Genomic DNA, 11,863 nt, shown 5'->3' with positions numbered 1-11,863 from the left:
TTTTTGAGACGGAGTCTCGCTCTGTCGCCAGGCTGGAGTGCAGTGGCACGATCTCAGATCACAGCAGCCTCCGCCTCCCAGGTTCAAGCGATTCTCCTGCTTAGCCTCCCGCGTAGCTGGGACTCTCCGCGCCCGCCACCACGCCTGGCTAATTTTTTGTATTTTTAGTAAAGATGGGTTTTCACCGTGTTAGCCAGAATGGTCTCTGTCTCCTGACCGCGTGATCCCCCTCCCTCGGTCTCCCAAAGTGCTGGGATTACAGGCGAGAGACACCGCGCCCGGGCAATACTTTACATTTATACCATCAACTCCATCAACTCATGTAGGCCCTGGCTGCCCACAGGGGCTGCCATCCCTTATTTCCTCCTTTATGAAAATCATGGAGTGGCGCTCTTTTAATCTGCACTTGTCTCAGAGAGGGGGTTCCTAAGCTATTTCAAGTGGATTATCTTCGCCGGACGCGGTGGCTCACGCCTGTAATCCCAGCACTTTAGGAGTCTGAGATGGGCGAATCACGATGTCAGGAGATCGAGACCATCCTGGCTAACACGGTGAAACCCCATCTCTACTAAAAATACGAAAATTAGCCGGGCGTGGTGGCGCACACTTACAGTCCCAGCTGCTCAGGAGGCTGAGGGAGGAGAACTGCTTGAACCCACGGGTTGGAGGTTGCAGTGAGCGGAGGAAGTGCCACTGCACTCCAGCCTTGGTGACAGAGCAAGACTCAGTCTCAAAAAAAAAAAAAAAATATATCGGCCGGGTGCGGTGGCTCAAGCCTGTAATCCCAGCACCTTGGGAGGCCGAGGCGGGTGGATCACGAGGTCAAGAGATCGAGACCATCCTGGTCAACATGGTGAAACTCTGTCTCTACTAAAAATACAAAACATTAGCTGGGCATGATGGTGCATGCCTGTAATCCCAGCCCCAGCTACTCAGGAGGCTGAGGCAGGAGAATTGCCTGAACCCAGGAGGCGGAGGTTGCGGTGAGCAGAGATCGCAGCATTGCATTCCAGCCTGGGTAACATGAGTGAAACTCCGTCTCAAAAAAAATAAATAAATAAAAATAAAATAATAATAATATGTATATCTTAAGAATTTACACTTAGCAAATATAAAATATTTCAAAGACAGTAGCTAAGGCAGAATCACACAGATTTTTGGGTTTTATTTTGTCTTCTACAGCTTGTTTCCCAGATTGCGGCTCTATAGATGGCACATATGAGGACATTATTACAGGTAATAGCAAATTCAAAGAGCACCGAAAACCCGAAGACTTTTTTGTAACCCTTTGGAAGTAAAACCTGCCCTGCCTCATTTGGAGGCAAAATCTAAGCTAAGCTTGCATGAAGCCATTTCTAGCCTTTGTGGATGCCGCTTAGTGTCAATATTTATTCATTTCACTCCAGGCCTTCACGGAATGTTAATATGTGCACAGTCACAGGCATTGTGTTATCTATTTTTAAAAAAGATAAGAGATTGTGGACCTGTCAATGTCTTCTGACCTGACTAGTAGCATTTGATAAAGGTAAGTACATACTATCCATTAAGCTAATTTCCCATCTCTAAGACTTTCAGTTTGCTACAGCCAGCCCCTCATATGTCCTTTTAGGGCACCTGTAGGAAGTGATCAGAGCCCTCCAGACAGCTTCCTTCCAAAGGTGTAAACGGGAAGAGCACAGGGAGGTAGGGACTGGCTCACAACTGTCTTTGCATCTTTTTCTCTGCCACCTTTGCTAGGTCTTACAGCTCTTATCTGCCCCAGGGCCTTTGCTCCTGCTATCTAAAATAGTCCTTCCACAAACCATGGCATGGTGTATTTACTCACATGGTTTCAGGTCCCTGTTCATATGTCACCTCCTCAGAGCAGCCTTCCCACAACAGCTGCTCTAAAATAGTCCCACCACACACTAGCCCCTTATCTGAATTCTTTTTTTTTTTCTTTTGAGACAGGGTCTCCCACTGTTGCCCAGGCTGGAATGCAGTGGCATAATCTTGGCTCACTGTAGCCTCAACCTCCCAGGCTCAGGTGATTCTCCCACCTCAGCCTCCCAGGTAGCTGGGCCCACAGGCCCAGGCCACCATGCCCAGCTAAATTTTGTGTGCGTGTGTTTTGTAGAGACAGAGTTTTGCCATGTTGCCCAGGCTGGTCTCAAACTCTTGGGCTCACCCGCCTCAGCCTCCCACAGTGCTGAGATTACAGGCATGAGCCACCGCACCCAGCCTGAATTCTTTTTCTTTATAACACTTTTCACTACCTGACATTACATCTATGTCTTTTACATTTCTGATAACTAATTATTGAATACTTACTAAGTTTCAGGCATTGTTCTAAAACTTTATACTAATTGCCACATTAATCACAACGCTATTAAGTAGGTACTATTAGGGTTTTTTTTACAGATTAGAAAACTGAGGCAAAATGGGTTGAATATTGTGTAAGTCATGTTGCTGTTAAATATCCAGATCTGGGATTCAAACTCCAGGCTGTCTCAACTCTAAAATCACTGCCCTGTATTGCCTTTCTTATTTCCTTATTAAGTTTGTTATTAAGAGAATATTTCTTGGCCAGGCATGGTGGCTTGTGCCTGTATCCCAGCACTTTGGGAGGCCAAGGTGCGTGGATTGCTTGAGCTGAGGAGTTCAAGGCCAGGCTGGGTAACATGGTGAAACACGATCTCCACCAAAAATACAAAAATAGCCAGGCATGATGGTGTGCACCTGTAGTCCCAGCTACTCGGGATGCTGAGGTGGGAGGATCACTGCAGCCCGGGAAATAGAGGCTGCAGTGAGCAGTGATCACACCACTGCACTCCAATGTGGGTGACAGAGCAAGACTCTGTATCAAAAAAAAAAAGAAAAAGAAATAGAAATAGAAAAGAAAAAGAAAAAAGAAAAGAAAAAGGAAGGAAGGAAGGAAGGGAGGGAAGGGAAAATATTTATTCATTGCCACAGTGCCAAAGCCCAGTATGTGACACATAATGTATATCAACAATAGTTTGTTGAATTAATGAAAGCGTGAATTTCAACATTGATGTGATAAACCATTCAATACAGTAAGTCCTCAATTAATGTTATTGTGGATAAGTCCTTGAAAACTGATTTTAAGCAAAACCAGATATTATAACTAAGTAGTTCAGCTTCAAAACAAAATTTTTTTCTTTTCTCCTTTCTTCCCAGCCTAAAGATGTAACTTTGAAACAAACTGTAGAAACCTTTTCTCTTTCGTCTTAAAATATAGCCTTGAAGCATGCTTTGAAACTACACTCCCTTTCATTTCCCACAATGTACTCCCTTACCCAATACACAGTGATCTAACTGTATGCTTCTTAAAAATTCCAGGGGCTAATTTAAAATGAACTAGGCACAAAGACCCAGCTGCAGAATTTTCCCCCACTTAAAGATTGCCTCAAGGTAGTTAATCTGCAGCCTGGCCACAGGCAAGCTGACACCAGCCTGCATTTTAGCTGGAGCATAACTCAAGATAGGTATTGAAGCAAGACTAACAGCCTCTGATCCCTGCACAACTTCTGCACGTCTCCCATCTTGAGCTTCCCTTTTTTAAACCTCTGCCTTCAGCCCAGACTTTTGAAGCAGTTTCCAGAGGTGTAAGCTAGCTATCTCCCCACTGCTAGCTTTGAAAAGTAAAGTAAAATCCCAACACTTTGGGAGGCCTAGGTGGGCAGATCACCTGAGGTCAGGAGTTCAAGACCAGCCTGGCCAACGTGGCTAAACCCCGTCTATATTAAAAATACAAAAAAAAAAAATTCAGCCAGACATGGTGGCATACACCTGTAATCCCAGCTATTTGGGAGGCTCAGGCAGGGAATCGCTTGAACCTGGGAGATGGAGGTCACAGCAAGCTGAGATGGCACCACAGCACTCCAGCCTGGGTAACAAAGTGAGACGCCATCTAAAAAAAAAAATTGCTCCTTGATATGGTTTGGCTGTGTCTTCCCCCAAATCTCATATTGAATCGTTTTCATAATTCCCATGTGTCGTGGGAAGAACCCGTTGGGAAGTAAGAGAATCATGGGGGCAGTTAGCCCATGCTGTTCCTGTGTTAGTGAGTGAGTTATCGGGAGCTCTTATGGGTTTTTAAGGGGCTTTTCCCCTTTTCCTCAGCACTTTTCCTTACTGCCACCATGTGAAGAAGGACATGCTTACTTCACCTTCTGCCAAGATTGTAAGTTTCCTGTGGCTTCCCCAGCCATCCTGAACTGAGTCAATTAAACCGCTTTCCTTTATAAACTACCCAGCCTTGGGTATGCCTTTATTAGCAGCCTGAGAACAGACTAACACAATAAATTGGCACTGCAAAGAGTGGGGTGCTGTCGTAAAGATACCTGAAAATGTGGAAGCGACTTTGGAACTGGGTAACAGGATGAGGTTGGAAAAGTTTGGAGGGTTCAGAAGAAAATAGGAAAATGTGGGGAAGTTTAGAACTTCCTAGAGATTTGAAGGGCTAAGCACACAGGAAGTTGTGGGAAAGTTTGGAGCTTCCTAGAGACTTGTTTGAATGGCTTTGATCAAAATGCTGACAATAATCTGGACAATGTATTCCAGGCTGAGGTGGTCTCAGATGGAGGTGAAGAACTTTTTGGGAACTGCAGTAAAGGTAACTCTTCCTGTGCAGAGAGACTTGTGGCATTTTGCCCCTGCCCTAGAGATTTGTGGAACTTTGAATGTGAGCGAGATGATTTATAAGCATCTGGCAGAAGAAATTTATAAGTGGCAAAGTGTTCAAGGGGAAACAGAGCATAAAAGTTTGGAAAATTTGCAGCCTGATGATGCAATAGAAAAGAAAACCCCATTTCCTGGGAAAAAGTTTGCATATGTAACAAAGAGCTGAATGTTAATCACCAAGACAATGGGGAACATGTCTCCAGGGCATGAGAGAGATCTTTGCAGCAGCCCCCCTCATCACAGGCCCAGAAACCTAGGAGGGACAAATGGTTTCATGGGCCAGGCTTAGGGCTCCCCTGCTGTGTGCAGCCTGGAGACTTGGTGCCTTGCATCCCAGCCACTCCAGCCGTGGCTAGAAGAGGCCAGGGTACAGCTTAGGCTGTGGTTTCAGACGGTGTAAGAATCAAGCCTTGGCATCTTTCACATGGTGTTGAACCTGCAGGTGCACAGAAGTCAAGAACTGAGGTTTGGAAACCTCTGCCCAGATTTCGGAGGATGTATAGAAATGCCTGGATGTCCAGGCAGAATTTTGCTGCAGGGGTGATGCCCTCATGGAGAACCTCTGCTAGGGCAGTGCAGAAGGGAAATGTGGGGTGGGAGCCCCTACGCAGAGATCCCACTGGGGCACTGTCTAAGGGAGCTGGGAGAAGAGGGCCACCATCCTCCAGACCCCAGCATGGTAGGTTCACCGACAGCTTGCATCATGTGCCTGGAAAAGCCACAGACACTCAATGCCAGCACATGAAAGCAGCCAGAAGGGGGACTGGACCCTGCAAAGCCACGGGGCAGAGCTGCCCAAGACCATGGGAACTCACCTCTTGCATCAGCATGACCTGGATGTCAGACATGGAGTCAAAGAAGATCATTTTGGAGCTTTAAGATTTGACTGCTCTGCTGGATTTCAGACTTGCATGGGGCCTGTAGCCCCTTTGTTCTGGCCAATTTCTCCCATTTGGAATGACTAAATTTACCCAATTCCTGTACCCCCATTGTATCTAGGAAGTAACTAACTTGCTTTTGACTTTACAGGCTCATAGACAGAAGGGACTTGCCTTGTTTCAGATGAGACTTTGGACTATGGACTTTTGGGTTAATGCTGGAATGAGTTAAGACTTTGGGGGACTGTTGGAAAGGCATGATTGTGTTTTGAAATGTGAAGACATGAGATTTGGGAAAGGCCAGCAGCAGAATGATACAGTTTGGCTGTGTCCCCACCCAAATCTCATCTAGAATTGTAGTTCTCATAATCCCCACATGTTGCTGGAGGGACCCTATGGGAGGTAGTTGAATCATGGGGGCAGTTACCTCCATGCTGTTCTTGTGATAGTGAGTGAGTTCTCACAAAATCTAATGATTTTATAAGGAGCTTTTCCCCTTTGGCTTGACACTTCTTGCTGCCACCATGTGAAGAAAGACGTTTGCTTCCCCTTTGGCCATGACTGTAAGTTCCCTGAGGTCTCCCCAGCCATGCTAAACTGTGGATAAATTAAACCTCTTTCCTTTATAAATTACCCAGTCTTGATTATGTCTTTATTAGCAGCATGAGAACGAACTAATACACTCCTTATAACCTTCAGGTTCTCCTCAATACCAGCACATAGTTAGTGTATTCAAAAATATACTTGAGCATCTTGTGCCGATGTAAAACAAGCTTCATAGTCTTGTCCTCAGGGATTATACAGTTCAGGGACCTTGTTGTCATTATGTCCAAGGTACTTCGCTAGCACCCTTGATTCCTTCATGCACTCCTTCCCCCTACCCGGGCCAAATAACTGAATTGGCCACAACATGTGCATTATCAGATTTTGAGAGGGACTCTTCCAGTGGTTCTATTGCTCTGTGAGGCTTTCCTAATGTAACAGGACATGGATTAGTTTTCTCATTGACAACCAAAGCCAAGCTGAAGACCAAAAGTCATGAGAATCACACATTCCAAAGAAAAAAAATAAAGTCAGACCCCTTTCCTTATGGGCTTACTAAGAAGCAACTGAATGAAACTTACTGCTAGCAACCACTGCCTCAGCCTGCAGACACACTTCCCTGGATGGAGGCAGAGTCCTAGACATCATCGATCTATGAGAAGCAATGTGTCTGTGTGAGAGCCCTCCAAACAAATATATCCTCCCCCATGGAAGCAGGAGCTCAAAAAGACAAGAAGCCTGAAGAGGTGGAGGGTGCCTCCTCGGTTCCCAGATGAATACTGGGTGGGCTGAGTGGTAGAGGGCTTAACAGTTTCACAATGAATGAAATTTTTTTTCTATGTCTGTCGCTTAAATGTATATTTCCAAATATAAAGGAAAAGAAATACAATGTAACACATTGGCCCTTTGAGTTCAAGTCTAATTTATTTCCAATACATTTTTAGTAATATCAGTTTTTAAAAGTGACATAATGAGAACGCTATTTTAATACAGGTGGTCTATAGTATGTAGCTGCAGATTTTAAAATGCTGGTTTTCAGACAAAACCAATTAGTTGGTTACTGTCAGCAAATGCATCAGCTGTTTAACCGAAAGTCTCTAATATCGTTTTTAAGATAAATACATTAGATACAGTAAAATTTGACAAATGCAAACAGCCATGGAGCCACCGCCAAAATCAAGATATAGAATTCCATGATCCAAAAAAATTCCTTTGTGCTGCCCTTCTGTACTCAGCTCCGCTCTCCACCCTCAGTGCCCCGGCAACCACTGATTTGTTTTCTGTTCCTCTTCTTCTGCCAAAAATGTCATATACATGGAATCACGTAGGATGTAGCCTCTTAAGTCTGGATTTATTTTCACATAGATTAATGCATTTGAGATTCTTCCATGTTCTTACTTGTATCAGTGGTTTAAGCACCGAATAGTATTCTGTTGTATGGACGATTACAGTTTGTTTATCCATTCACTAGTTAAAGGACATTGGGGTTACTTCCAATTTAGGGTGATTATTGATAAAATATGTAGGAGTAGGATTGTTCGGTGAATGCTTAACATACGTCTATTTGAAAAATGCTATTTTCTCAAAATGGCTGTACCATTTTGCATTTCCACCAGAAATACATCTGAATTTTAGTTTTGTCCCACAATCTCTTAAGCCATTCTAATGTCATTCTAATAGGTGTGTAGCAGCATCTCACTGTAATTTAAATTTGCATTTTCCTAAGACAAATGATCACCACTTCATGTACTTACTTGCCATCTGAATATCTTCCTTGGTTAAGTGTCTATTCAAACTGTTTCCCATTTTATATTGCAGAATTGTTTTGTTTTGGTTTTGGTTGTTTGTTTTGAGACAATGTGTCACTCTGTTACCCAGGCTGGAGTGCAGTGGTGCATGAGCAATTTCAGCTCACTGTAACCTCCGCCTCCTGGGTTCAAGAGATTCTCTTACCTCAACCTCCCAAGTAGCTGGGATTTTTTGTATTTTTAGTAGAGACAGAGTTCACCATGTTGGCCTGGCTGGCCTTGAACTCCTGACCTCAAGGGATCCACCTGCCTTGGCCTCCCAAAGTGCTGGAATTACAGGTGTTAGCCACTGTGCCTGGCCTGTATTGAGTTCTTTGTTTTTTTTATTGTTGAGTTTTGAAAATTCCTTGTTTTTTTGTTGAGACGGAGTCTCGCTTTGTTGCCCAGGCTGAAGTGTAGTGGCACAATCTCAGTTCACTGCAGCCTCTGCCTCCCAGGTCCAAGTGATTCTCCTGCCTCAGCCTCCTGAGTAGCTGGGACTCAGGTGTATGCCACTACGCCAAGCTAATTTTTTGTATTTTTAGTAGAGACGGGGTTTTGCCATGGTGGTCAGGATGGTCTCGATCTCCTGACCTCTTGATCCGCCTGCCTCAGCCTCCCAAAGAGGTGGGATTACAGGCATGAGCCACCGCACCTGGCTTTGAAAATTCTTTATATATTGTTGATACAAGTTTTTTTGTCGGACATGTGGTTTACAAGTATTTTCTAACGTCTGTGGCTTGCCTTTTTATTCACTTAGAAGTGTCTTCTACAGAACAGAATAGTTAAAATTTGGGTTAGCCCAACTTGTGTGGGGGCCTAAAGAACATTAGTGAGGGGAAATTTACTGGGGAGGGTTTCAGTTAAGGCACCTAGTCATTCACTTTGTGTGTGAGAAGTGGCCCAAGATAAGAATATACATTAAACCCAGGGACAGGAACAAAGGGTTTGGCTGGTTGGTCAGGGGCTTGGAAGGAGACAGCTTGGAAGATCAGAGAGGAGGATGTCTGGGGAAAAGCATGCGGTTGAGCCTATGAGTGGGACTGGAGTGGGAATCTCTTTGTACTACATGTTCACACCCAACAGAAAACATCCACTATAGAGAAGGCACAAGATAACCAAGCAGAGAAAATGACCTGGCCAGTTGCTGTCAGGCAGCCCTTGCAATCTGCCACCCCCAAGTTGGCACACTGGGTTCAGGACTGAATGGTTTCTGCAGCAGCAATGGAAGCTACGCATGAACCCCACACCATAGATTCCCACTTACCAAGGCCACATGTCCAACCTGCCAGCAGTGAGACCCAAGTTCAGTTCCCGATACAGCATATTCCTCAAGGAGACCAATCGGATACTTGGTGACAAGTTGATTTATCTTTAATCAAATATATTCTGGGCATATGTCTGCTTTTCTGCCCACCCTCCAGTATGGGAGGGTGTTTCACCAGAATGTTTATATTATGAACCTGAAATCTGTGTAATGTTGCTTCAGAACAAGAGACCCCATTCACATCAATGAGAGGTGGCCCAAGATGAGAATATACTTTAAACCCAGGGATAGTAACAAAGAGTTTGTGGCTGGGTAGTCAGGGGCTTGGAAGGAGACAGTTTGGAAGGTCATGACAAGACCACAGGGGATCCTTGTTGTCTCCTTTTTTCTTCTCATTCTAGATCCCCTTGCCCTCAGCCAACACCTCTACTGCTCAGTGGACACGTGACCATAGGTGTCCATAGGACCTCTCACATACTATAGAATCCGGAAGTGGCTGACCAGGGAGAGTGATACAATGATCTTCTGAAGGTGTAATTACATGCCAGTTTGAAGATGATACTCTGCCCAGAGAGGACCCTGAATTAATGACTATATGCTACAATGTCCCTGATCAGTGGGCTCTCTATGAGACAGGGAACCAACGGGTGAAAGTTAGATTGGCCCCACTTGCTTAGTTAGGAGTGACCAACTTGGAGACCCCTTCTTGTCCCCTCAGTCCTAGGCTTTGGGCCTCTAGAGATCCTAGTTGTCAAAGACAAGTGCTTCCACTATGAGGTTTATTATTAGTCCCATTAAACTTTCAGCCACAAATGCAGTCCAGTTACTAAGGGCTCCTTAGTAGGGAAACAATTAACACACCTAAGGGTAATTGAACTTACTCATAGGAAGGAAATACACTTATTTTATACAATTGAGTCAGGAAAGAATAAGTTAAACACCGGAGATATCTATTGTGGGTATCTCTTATTACCCCTGACAAAAATTTTTGGCTTGGCCAAACTTTAGTCAGGCTCCTAAGACTTCTCCTAGGCCCATCTGTGCACTTCCTTGTAAAATCCAGTTTTAGCAAAGTACCTGCCAAGTCTGTTTAGCAAGAAGTCCCCACTCTCAATATCCGATCAACCTGGAAAATCCGACCAACCTGGAGAGCTGATCCTGATCAATCTGATCAACCTGGAAAGCTGATCCTGTTCCTCATCTTCGACTTTCTCCCCAGGTGATGTCTGATCATCCTGCCCTGTCTTCAGCAAGAATCCTGTTCGGTTGGTTGAACCAGAGTCCCCCTAACCCCTCATGTTTCCTCTAAGTAGTTCCCCTCCACTGAGCCCCACCCTGCTCCTTAGCTATAAATTCCCACTTGCCCATGCTGCATTTGGAGTTGAGCCCAATCTCTCTGCCTTAATGCAAAATCTGATTGCAGTGGTTCCTATGCCTCTCTCAATGGTCCCGAATTAAGTCTGCCTGACCGTGCTTTAATAAATGTCATTGAATAATTTTTTCTTTAACACTCCCCTGTTCAGTGTTGATGGTAAATGGATAAGTGTAACTGCCAAAGTCTGAGAAGGGCCTGGTGACAAGGGACTCAGACCACCAGGGGGACAAGAGTCTGCATCACCCTGCAAGGTGAGCCACCTAGAGCAGCAGAGGTGTTGGCTAAGGACAAGGGGGATCTAGAATGAGAAGTAGAAAGGAGACAGTGAGGATCAGATGGGCCTTGCCATGAGCTGCAGGGGTGGCAAATGTAGTTCGTTCCACTAACCTTCCTCTTATAAGATTTTCCAGGAAATGAGACCAATTAGAATGCTAGAAGAGTTGTTGCCATATGGGGTGAATCTATAAAGCATGTGGATCTGTGTGGTGTAAGCACTGGCTGTGTTGGCTGCTGGCTGTGGCATGCAACCCACATTACCACATCTGCCAGGACAGAGCCATCCATATTTTTAGCCAGAAAGTGTTGAGATGTCAAGGACCCATAGCTGAATGCCTCTCTAGGAATTGCCCTTGGGAGAAGGAAGTTGTCTAACTCAAGTTATACCCCTGCCACAGGGCCAGTCCACATCCAATAACTAGTCAGTGGATTTAGGGCCCTCAAGGCCCTTGCATTATTTTGGGACAACTTTGAAGAGTCATTTCAGCTTCAGAGACCTTCCAGGGATTGGTGGGGGCCTCCATTGCTATCACATTATTTTTCCCTCTGCCCAATTCTGGGCTTTCTTCACTTCCTTATGAGTGTTGTTGCTGACAATTACCAGTGAATCTCCTATCTCCAAATCTCCATCAGATTTCCTGGGAAACCCCATCTAAGCCACCTACATACGTCTGCTCCCATTAGTTGAGTTAGCTGGTGCTTACCAGCCTCTTATACTTATTATTGTAATTATTATAATTGTATTAAATATAACATAAACAAATTAAGTATGCATACAGAAGATGATTTTTGTTTCTATACAAATCAAGAATGATGCTTTGGGAAGACACCACGATGATAAATTGCTAAGAATAGTTTCTGTTTAATTGTCTGTGGCAGTTTCTCATAAAGAAAGACTTGGAGTTGGGGCCAGGCACAGTGGCTCATGCCTGTAATCCCAGCACTTTGGGAGGCTGAGGCAGGCAGATACCTTGAGGTCAGGGGTTCGAGACCATCCTGGCCAACACGGTGACCCAGTCTCTACTAAAAATATAAAAATTAGCCGGGTGTGGTG

General features: G+C 44.7%; 1 long non-coding RNA gene across 1 annotated transcript; it reads left to right on the top strand.

Moving 5' to 3' along the window:
* The first annotated feature begins 1,126 nt into the window (after positions 1 to 1,126).
* LOC116549212 lies at positions 1,127 to 10,637 on the top strand. Its single transcript, XR_004267752.1, has 3 exons — positions 1,127 to 1,236; positions 1,407 to 1,525; positions 9,560 to 10,637. It is a non-coding gene; the product is annotated as an uncharacterized LOC116549212 (long non-coding RNA).
* Positions 10,638 to 11,863: the final 1,226 nt, after the last annotated feature.

The sequence above is a fragment of the Sapajus apella genome, unplaced genomic scaffold, assembly GCF_009761245.1.
Source record: "Sapajus apella isolate SASKATOON/1434 unplaced genomic scaffold, GSC_monkey_1.0 scaffold6, whole genome shotgun sequence".
NCBI classification, from domain to species: Eukaryota; Metazoa; Chordata; class Mammalia; order Primates; family Cebidae; genus Sapajus; species Sapajus apella.
Note: the sequence above shows the minus strand (reverse complement) of the source record. Positions and strands in the feature narration are given on the sequence as shown.